We start from the raw sequence: 11,143 nt of genomic DNA on the forward strand, positions 1-11,143 counted from the left end.
AAGAAGATGGGCTCCTCATCTCCTATAAAAATTTACAGCATTAGGAACCTGTGGGAGGCCTGTTGTGCTCTATAATTGCCTCGACAACAGTGGGTTATTGTGAAACAGATTCTCTTCACTGTGGGTCACAGCCATGATCTGATTCCCTAGGTGGCACAAACAGTTAAGTGCTCGGCTGCCAGAGGAAAGACCGGCAGTTCAAGCACACTCAGCTACACTACTGGAGAAAGACCAGGAAATCTGCTTCTGTAAAAATTGTTGTAAGTGCCATCAAGTCGAGTATAATCCATAGCGACTGTGTGAACAATAGATCTGAACCCTGTGCCATCCTCACAGTTCCTGACACACTAGAGCCCATTGCGGCATTCACTATGTCAATCTATCTGGCCGAGGATCTTCCTCTCCTTCGCCGACCCTCCACCTTTCTGGGTATACCCAAAGTATGTCAGCAAAGTCTCGTCATCTTTACCTCCCAAGAGCACTCTGGCTGTACCTTCTCCAAAACTTGTTTGTTCTTTTGGTCATCCATGGGACATTCAATACTCTTCTCCAATACCACAGCTCAAAGCATCTATTTTTCTCTGTAATCCATAATTTTAAATCTGTAAAGATTACAGCCAAGGAAATCCTATGGGAACAGTTTTCTGCTCCATCACATGGGAGTCATTATAAGTCAGAACCGTAACTATAAATATATACCTAAGTACACTTAACTACAGCCAATAAGGAAAAAAAAATCTGCTGGAGATGAGGTTTGGTGATTCAGTGAGAGAAATCTCACCTTCCTGTGGAAGATCCAGAATAGTTTCCAAGGCAATGCACTTCACGAGCAGTCTCCACTTATCTGTAACTGGAGGCTTACATGTTGCTGTGATGCTGAACAGATTTCAATTGGGCTGCACGACCAAGTCAGAAAGGCCTTATAATTTCTTCCAAGAACAGGCAAAAAAAGCCCAAAAAACAAAAAAAAACCAAAACAAAACCAAAAACCCAGTGGGTAATAGCAGTGAAGACTGCTCTGATTGCGAGGCTGTGTAGGGCTAGGCAGCACGTGCTTCTGCTGTGATGGATGGAATAGTCTTTAGTCGGTGCCAAATGGAGGCAGAAAGCAGTGTGAATCCTGAAAGAAGTGGACAAATACTGGGCTTGGTCTGCAATTGAAATAAAAGACACTCCTTGGCAAGCAGTAGAATTCTTCTCAAACAGAGACATAAGAAATAAATAATAAACATGAAAAACCTGGTGAACCTAAATATCGTCACTGAACTATACATGTAAAAAATAGATGAAATGCCAAATGCTTTGTGATAAAGTAACACATATGAAAGACGGAGCCAAGGCAAGATAGAAATGTACCAAAGAAAGACATGCAAATACTTTTCTACTAATAGGAGCCAGAGATAAGTGATAATACTGTACCCTCTCCAATGCGAAAAGCTTTCAAGACCTAGGTAAAGATAGAAGTCCTATGGAATCTTGATTCTCACAAGTACCATTCTATAGTTTACACAATAAAATAAAATTTAAAAAATAATTTAAGAATGAATATGAGCAAAATGGTGGAGAGGCTTTAATACAAATTATTCCTTTGGAAAATGGAGAATCATACTGAAATTTTCCTTTTCTTAAAAACTAAAAAATATTTCATAAGAATCAACATCTAATTTTAGTCTAAAAACCGTAAAAAAGCAAACTCACTACCATGGAATGAATTCCAGCTCATAGCGACCCTCCACTGAGTTTCTGAGGCTGGGTGTCTCAGTGGGAGGATACTGCCCATCCTTCTCCCAGGGAGCAGCTGGTGGATTTAAACCACTGACATACGCATTACACTGTCAGGGTTTCTTCTTTTTATGGTAACTTAGGGGCAGCAGCAGCATTTCCAGAAGTAGTTTATCCTGACGGTCAAGTCTATATTTTTTTTCTCCCTCAGGAGAGAGTGTGGATACAGTCCCCCACTACCACAAATTATGTAGTTGAGCTTCCCACATTTGGAAAGTCAGCACCTCCAGAGTGCAATGGATCTACCTCTCCCTGGGAAAACCACCTTTGTGATCATGGTATCTCCCCTGCCAGGTAAGTATAGTTAATTCTAATTCATTACAATCAATGTGACAGAGTAGAACTGATTTCCAGGGTTGCCTTGGCTGTTAATCTTTATGAAAGTGGATCAACAGGTCTTTTCTCTTGCAGAGTCACTGGGTGGGTTAGTTTGAATCATCAATTCTTAGATTAGCAGCTGAGTGCTTAACTATTGTTCTTTAGAGCTCCTAATTCTAAACACAACTAGACAAAAAAAACTAAAAGCCAAAACTGCCATTTGCTTCTTAGCTTGCTACAGGTGAGATCTAAACCCAAACCAGCTGATGAGAACTGATGCTGGGCCCCTGTAAAGAAATTAACCCAACTATCTACGGTTAATTGATATTCAACAAGGAAGCAAAATCTATCAAATAGGGAAATGACAATCTCTTCAACGAATGGTGCTGGCAAAACTGGACTGCTGCCTGCAGAAAGCTGAAGTAGGATCTGCACCTCTCACCATACACAAAATCAACTCAAGATGGATCAGAGACTACAAGTAAAGCCCCAAACCCAAAAACATCAGAGACATATTAACACCAAGCTTAGAAGGTCTTGCCTATGGTATAGAGATGTTGTCAAATGCAGTCAAAGATACAAAACCAGGGAGCTCTGGTGGCCTAGTGGCAGGAAGCTGCATGCAATCCCAGAGGCACACAGTTCGAATCCACCAGATGCTCTAGTGGAGAAGGAGGGGCAATCTCCTCCTGTACCAGTTAGATCCAATTTAATAGGACACGCGAAAAATAAAATAAAATATTTTTTTTAAAAAGATACAAAACCAGGAGAGAATGACGTTGATATATGGGAACATCCAAAGATTAAACCACTGTGCACATAAAAATCTTTTCCCGATAGGGTGAAAAGTAAACTTACAGACTGAGAAAAAGTTTTCGGCATTTCATATAAGGGTCTTAAAATAAAAGTTTACAGAATCTTACTGGGCCTCTACTAGAAAAAGACTGACAACCCAATTACAAAATGGGCAAGAGACATGGAAAAACTTTTCACAGAGGAAGACATTTGGATAATCAACAGGCACATGAAAAAATGCTCAAAATCACTGGCAGTAAGAGAGATGCAAATCAAAACCACAATGACATACCATCTTACTCCAATAGTAGTGGCAAAGTTTAATAGGACAGATAGCAATAAGTGTTGACCAGGACGTGGAGAGATAGGAACTCTTGTATATTGCTGGTGGGATTGAAAAATTGTGCAATTACTCTGAAACACAGTTTAGCATTTTTTCAAAAAGGTTAATATGGAAATTCCATATTATCCAGCTATTCCGATCTTAGGAATATACACTAAGGGAATTAGTACTGAGGCACAAATGGAGATTTGTACACTGTTTATAGTAGCATTATTCACCATCACAAGAGTGTGGAAACACTCTAAATGTCCAACCACAATCTAATGGATTGAGAAATGACGATACATTCACACAATGGAACACTACTCAGCATGCAGGAACAATGATTTAGAGAATTACTACATAACTTGGGAGAGACTGAAGGGCACTGTGCTGAGTGAACTGACTCAGCCTCTTAAGAATATATCTTGTATAGGACCATTATTGTAAAATGAGAAGGATAACTAGTAAAATATGTATGAGGATCCAAGGGGAGAAAAGATGGGAACAAAGGAGTGAGACTGGGCAGGGGGAAATTATAGGGCCGCACAATTTAGGGTAAGAGTAAAGGAAATGGGAAAGATCCAGTGGGGATCTGGAAAGACAGGGTAATGAAGGGCATGTTTTAATGGTGAGTGATTTTATAAGATATAATGAATGAGAATGATTGTATGAAATACAGTATAATTGAAGGATAGTGTGAAATACAATGATACGAACTTTGTACACAAAGCAATGTAAAATTTAAAAAAAAAAATCTAAACACACCAAAAAAACCCCAGCAAAACCAAACCAGTTTACGTTCTAAAGGAAACTAAAAACACACAAATAAAACGTATTTAGTTCTAAAAATTACCATCCTTCTTTGCTGACCTCAGTTGGAAATAAGTCTACTTGATATTTCAAATGTATATGGCATATCAACCAGCAGAACTATCTGGTAATCAACAGAGTTGAGGTAATATTTTCCTTGAGTCATAGTTGACATAACACCTAACAACAACGATAAAGCCAGGTGGTGCAGTCTGCTAAGCTACACGTGATTGATTTCAGTCTACCAACAACTCCTTGGGAGAAAGACAAGTGATCTTGTCCCATGTGATTTGTAGCCTCTGAAAACACTCTGAAGGTCAGGTATGACTCTGCTCTGACTCAACAGTAATGAGTGTGAGTTTTGGAGCTTTTTAAAACATGCATGCACATTTCAGGGGAGGAGCAAGGTAGAAATAGGATTTTCAGCAAACCAAAGAGCCAAGATACACCAGGGAAGATAAAGAATTGGCCAAGCCTAGATCCTGATCTGGACTGTTAGAAAGGCAACTTTAATTATTTGAGACATAATATTTTAGCTAATAACACTGGAATGGTTGTTCATTTTTTCCCCCTTAAAAATTTTTTAGATGTATTCTTGTCTCAAGAATTTAATTCTGTGATGATTACCTTCAGCTTTGGTTTTTATATTATCTGAATGTAGAAAAAACCTCAAAACTAAACTCTCCCTTCATTTTTACTAATGGCAGGCATAGTTCGATGGTAATTAATTTTATAAAACATAATGAATGGGAGTGATTGTATGAGGCACAATGTGAATAAAGAGTAGTGTGAAACACAATGTATATGAACTTTGTCAGCAAACCAATATAAAACAAAATTATAAAAAGTCCTTCAGGGAAGTATATTTATTGTAGCAAATCTTATTATAAAACCAGATAAGAATGTTACAGACTGCAGCAAGTCAAATACAATTATATACGCTCTAGGGTTAAACTAAGTAAATGTTTTTTATTGATATAGGTCTGTTATGAATTGTGTATTCTAAAAATATGCATTGAAATCTTAATTCTTTTACATGATGTTGTGATTTTGTTTGGAAAGAGGGGTTTTCTTCAGTTATTTTAGTAAAGTCATACCAGTGGAGGGTGGTCCCTAAGCCTAATCTCTTCTGAGGTATAAAAAAGGGTAAAATGTAAAAAAATATTCAAAAGATATATACATACTCATGTTTATTGCAGCATTATTCACGATAGCTATGAAAGCAGCTCGAATGCCTGTCAACAAAGTAATGGATAGAAAAACTGTAGTACATTCATATAATGAAATACTAGGCAGTAATGAAAAACAATGAACTTTTCTAAAGCAATACACAGTTATGCTGAATGAAATATTTAAGTCACAAAAGGACAAATACTGCATCAAATCACTGGTATAAAAATAGGATAGACATAGAAAGAAGGGAAGATCAGGAAATGAATGGCTAGATAATGAACACTACTGGAATAGGTGAAAGGAAGAATTATCCAAAAGTATAGATGATTAGGCATTATATGCATGAAAACAATCTGGAATAAAACAAACATTACAAAGCAGACTGGAGGAGAGGGAGAGGGAGGAAAATATCTATCAACAAATGAGTTAAAACCCATCCTTTCTGGCCTAGTGACAAAGAAGCTGCTCTGCAATCTCAAAGGCATGTGGTTCGAATCCATCAGATTCACTGGACGCTCCACTGGAGAAGGAGGGGCAATCTCCTCCTATGCCAGTTGGATCCAATCCAACAGTACACAGCAATGAAAAGAAAAAAACCAAACAAAAACCCATCCTTTCATAAAATCACAATTAAAAATAATGAAATGGACACAGACATGCACGCACACACATGTCTCAGAGGAGGGGCAAGGGTGGAGATGTAATATGAGGATCAGCTACAAATCAACCAAAGAGCTAAGCAACACCAGGGAATATAGACAAGAAAAGAATTGGCCAAGTCAGGATTTTCTGTTCTTCACAGTCATTCTCTTGTGCTCAGTGGTGTCACTAGAGAGATGTGGGGGTTTGGATCTCACTGTCAGAGGAGAGCACATCAAAAAGATTGTCAGTATAATTTCTGTGCAAATTATTGCTTTTTTATTTTTTAAAAAAACAACCCAAACCCTGAAGCTTTTTATTTTAAAAAAAATTCCTAAAGTTAGAACAACAAAAACAAATGTGGGTTTTGCTTGTTTGTTTTAACAAGCTTAACTTTCATGTATCAATATATCTACAACGCTAAAGCTCTACACCAATTTACTTTTTTTTGGACTTCTAATGTGCTCTGGTCAGAGCTGTTATTATTACCCAGTTACAACAATGCTTCAAATTACACACTTTTGTTTGCACTCACTATAGTCATGTGCTGTAGTTTCTTTGCCTGCCGGTGTTTTAATCACTGCTGAGCTTGTCAAATTTTCTGGTGTTTAGCTACAATACTGTGGTAGGTAGCACGTGGGAACCTATATCAACAACCATTTTTATTTTATTGGAGTAGTAACTAAAGCAGAAGAAGTTTTCTGTTCAGTTAGTAACAGCTACTAATCTTGTTACAAGAAATGTAATGTAGATTTTACAAAACAATTTCTTGTTAGTACTAATATAATCTGAGAAACATTACATTTAAGCAAATTATTACCATATTGATCACATTATTCTGTGGATAAAATTGATACTAAACATTCCTAAGAATTCAGTATTGTTTGGTGTGGCAGATGGTTCATGGGAAGAAGTAACATAATATCAAGTCCTAGAGTGGTTGATGCTCATGGCATTTCTGTCATGGTGCCACAAGGCAGCTAAGACCCCCGTTAACCATTTATTTTAAGGAGATAGATGGAACATTTAGGCATCCTCATACTGGATCCACAGAATCTACTCGAGGGGACCTGTGATGAGCCAAGGCTATGTGAGCCACTGCCAGCGACATGATCCAGAGGACAGGTCCACCTGGAGCATCAGATCACAGACACCAGCATGCCTTGAGAACGCAGCTGCAGAAAAGTCAGGCTGTATCCAAGCCTTTGTCCAGGCTTGTTATGTGAACAACCCTGTGCCAGGCTTACAATTGTAACCACTTAGGTCTTTTATTCCTGGTGACAGTAACTACTATCGTTTGTTTTACAGAAGGTGGATCTATTCATGTCTGTCAAACCCAGTTAGGTGAAAATGCCTCTCCTTTATTTTCTAAAAAGAAATAATTTTTTTAAAAAAAAAACAACAACACAAAAGTGTGGGGGGAGGAGAAGAATGAAACCTGAATAACAACTTTTGCCCAAAACTCCTGTCACTAGAACTCTTTGTACGGGTATTAGTCAGAAAGAGAAAGTTTTCCAAGTCGGGTGATTCATTTATTTTCTGCAGACAACTGGAGTGTGTTACATAACACAGTGTAGAACGTGTTTCACCTTGTCTGAAAAGCACACAATTCATACGGAAGAAACATGGATTATTTTTCCCCTCTGCCATAGAACGCATGACTATTTGTGTATATGAGATGTGAGGTCTTTAAATTACTGTGTTCAGTATGCAAGAAACTAAGGGATTTGGAGAAATAGCAGTATAATAGTAGCCTAATAAGACGACAGTACTGAGGCAATTCTTTTCGGTGAGTAATAGTACTATGTCCTCTTCTTGATGGTTTTTCAAGTTTTTATTAGCAGCCTCAGCAAAGCTAAATGATTTTTCTTCTTTGTGATGTGCCCCAGAATTTCACACTCAGCTTTCTGTCAACATCTAAATTGAGATAGGATTATTACTTCTACTGTCATTTGGCCCTCTGGCTCGAGGAGATATTATTTTGCTGTTTTGCAGAAATTTAAATGACCAACACTTTCAAAAGGTGAAGGATATCTTAGCTCACCTGTTTCTATCTATTTTCATCTAAAACCCAACATCTTTAATAATGGTGACAAAGGGTGGATGTTTAAATGTTGATGTACTGGACAAGATTAGCTGTGTGCATTTATGTATTTTCTCTGTTGGTACTTGGGAATCACAAAAAAGAAAAGTGACAGGATGGAAAGTATTAAGCGATTTTCATTTCTGGCAATCTTGTAGATAACTTACTCTGATCCATCCTCCCTCTGAAATAACTGAAAAATGCAGGGAAAAAATTTAAAAAATAATTTCAAATGCAGCACTGACCTGGCAGAAAAGGAAGGAATCCACAGAGGCCAAATATGAAGTGAAAGCAGGAATGTGAAGAAGTAACCATACTTGCAAGCTGGCTTTCTCCCCAGGAGCAAAGGTCAACGCTTGCTGACTTGGAACTTCTGTTTTGACAGCAGCTTGGTGAACAGGGACAAAAAGACAAAGGCACAGACTTACTCCAGATGGGCATTGAGTATGGGACCCAGGTAAAGCCAAGGTACTATTGTTATTGGGAAAGCTTACCAGAAAAGAGGCTACTGCCCTGCAGATAGGACAACAAGGAAGAATTCAATGCACCAGCTCTGTTGATGTTAGGTGTCATAAAGTTGGTTCCTACTCATAGCAATCTTGTGTACCAATAGAATGGAACCCTGCCTAATCCAGCACTAACTCATGGGCTCTGCCATTGCTTATATTTCACTGTTGCAGCCACTGTCAATCCATCTTATTGAGGGTCGTCTTCTCCTATTGGCCTGCTGCTTTTCTAAGGATGATGTCTTTCTCCAAGGTCTGGTGTTTCCTGGTGGCATACAGAAGGCTTTCACTCTATCGGTGGGCTCTGGGGAAGGAGACTGCCTATCCTTCTCCTGAGGATTTGAACAAACTTTTGGTTCTTTTTCATGACATGCACTGTGTTACTAAGGTTTTTTACCACCAGCATAGAAATTTGAATGTACACATTTGGGAGGGGGGAGTGTATAACACAATTCAACCCATAACGTATTCAAACATTTATAAACAAAAGCTGTCTTTTCTGAGCATTTGCTGCCTTAATTCACACAATCTCTGTTTTTCTACAAACCCCAAACTAATAATATATTTTATTTTAAAGCATCATTGGTTAGTCACACTAGGTAAGCCAAAAAGAATAAACAATATTTCTTCAAAAAAATTACTGTAAATCTCAAAGGACTTCATAGCCACACACATAAAATGCACCATGTACAAGATATTGTACAGAGAACAAAAATTGAGTATGATTTAATTATTCAAAAAGAAAAAAGGATTGAGAATATAAATGTGGCCAGATGACAATAAAAATAATGGCGATATGACAAGTAAACAAATATTAACTAAAATATAAGATTAAAAGACTTGTTAAAAATAGTTGCTTTTGTTGTTAAAAGCTGTCAAGTAGAGAAGCTGTGGTATATTCACACAATGGACTAGTACACTGCATTGAAAAACAAGGAACTCATGCAATATTATTCAAAATGGGTGACCCTGGCGGACATTATGCTGAGTAAAATATCTCAGTCACAAAAGGACAAATACTGCATGGTGCCACTGTTGTAGAAAGTGACTGACATCAAGGTTGGGGTGAAATGGAGAAAAACTGGATCGATTATGTATACTGAATTGAAACAGATGAGGGAGAGAACAGTTTAAAAGTGATATATGATAGCATATTATGATTATCACAGGAATCCAGAATTAAGGTTGCATAGTGGAGTGCATTTGGGGTAGGGTGGGGGAGAGGGGCAGGGGCAGGGTCGGGGGGATTGCATACCAATGAAGAAGTTATCTTTTGCTTTTCAAGGAGAGGAGCGAACTGGGGGGAGGAGGGTAAAGAAAAAAGTGCAACAATGTATGAATGAAAATACAAAATCTCTGTAAATGTTCATTAAAATTAATAAAATAAAATTTAAAAACAAACAAACAAAAAAGCTGTCAAGTAAATTTCAGTTGATAGTCACCTTATATATAATAGAAAAAAATGTTACCTAGTCCTGCACCATTTTCATGATTCTTAGTACGTTTCCATCTGTTGTTTTGGTGATGGTATCAATCCATTTTATCAAGGATTGCTTTCATTTTTATTGACCTTCTCTATTGGTAATCAAGAGCTCTGGTGGCCTAGTTGTGAGAAGAAGCTATGCTGCAAACCCGAAGGTGCACGGTTCGAGACCACAAGTTGCTCTGTGGGAAAAAAGATGAACAATCTCCTTCTGTGTAATTAATAGCCTTTGAAAACCCAGGAGGGTCAGCTATCAGTCAATTCTGACTCTGTGGTACACAACACAACAACATTGACTAGCATGCTATTCTTTCCTAATTATTAGTAATAGGTCCAAAGTAAATGAACTTAAGAAGTCTCATCATCCTCTCTTCTAGTTTATTTCTTCTAAGAAAAACAGATTAGACTAAGTTTAAGAAAGTGAACTGGAAATAGTTTTCAAGAATTGCCCAGAAGTATATATGGAAAGATGGAGAGGAAAAATATTAATAATTAGTGAAAATCATAGAAAACAATTTCTAAAGATATTTAATACTTCAGCTGAAGTTTATTGATAAAGAGAATGAAAGAGAGGCAATAGTCTTAGAGAAAAAAACATTGCAAAATTATTTTAAGATAAGAATATTCAGATTAAAAAAATCTAAGAGTTATGCTGTTGTTGTTGTTAAGTACCATTGAGTCAAGTACAACTCATAGTGACTCTATGAACAACAGATATGAATCCTGTTCTATTCTACATCATCCTCATCATGTCTGACATACTTGGTGTCATTGCTGAAGTCACTGTGATAATCCATAGAGGAGGCTTTCCTCTGCTTTGCTGACCCTCCAATTTTCCAAATATTTTGTCCCTTTCCAAGGGATAGCCCTTCCTAACAACATGGCAATGTATGTGAGATGAGGTCCTCCTCAGTTTCAGCAAGCCAAGTTGTGTTATCTGCATAACGCAGGTTGTTGATGATTCTTCCACCAATCCTGATGCCACATTCCTCTTCGTATAGCCCAACATCTCGGATGATCTGTTCTGCATACAGATTGAAAAGGTATGGAGAGAGACTACATCCCTGATGAACCCCCTTTTTGATTTTGAACCATGTAGTGTCTCCTTGCTCTGTTCTGACAACTGCCTGTTGGTCTGAGTATAAGTTTCGCATTAGCGCAATCAAATGTTCTGGGATTCCCATTCTTCTCAGAGTCAGCCACAGCTTATTATTATCCACACAGTCAAA

The sequence above is a fragment of the Elephantulus edwardii genome, unplaced genomic scaffold (genome assembly GCF_000299155.1).
Source record: "Elephantulus edwardii isolate Elephantulus edwardi_28Jun2011 unplaced genomic scaffold, EleEdw1.0 scaffold00101, whole genome shotgun sequence".
In the NCBI taxonomy this organism is placed as follows: domain Eukaryota; kingdom Metazoa; phylum Chordata; class Mammalia; order Macroscelidea; family Macroscelididae; genus Elephantulus; species Elephantulus edwardii.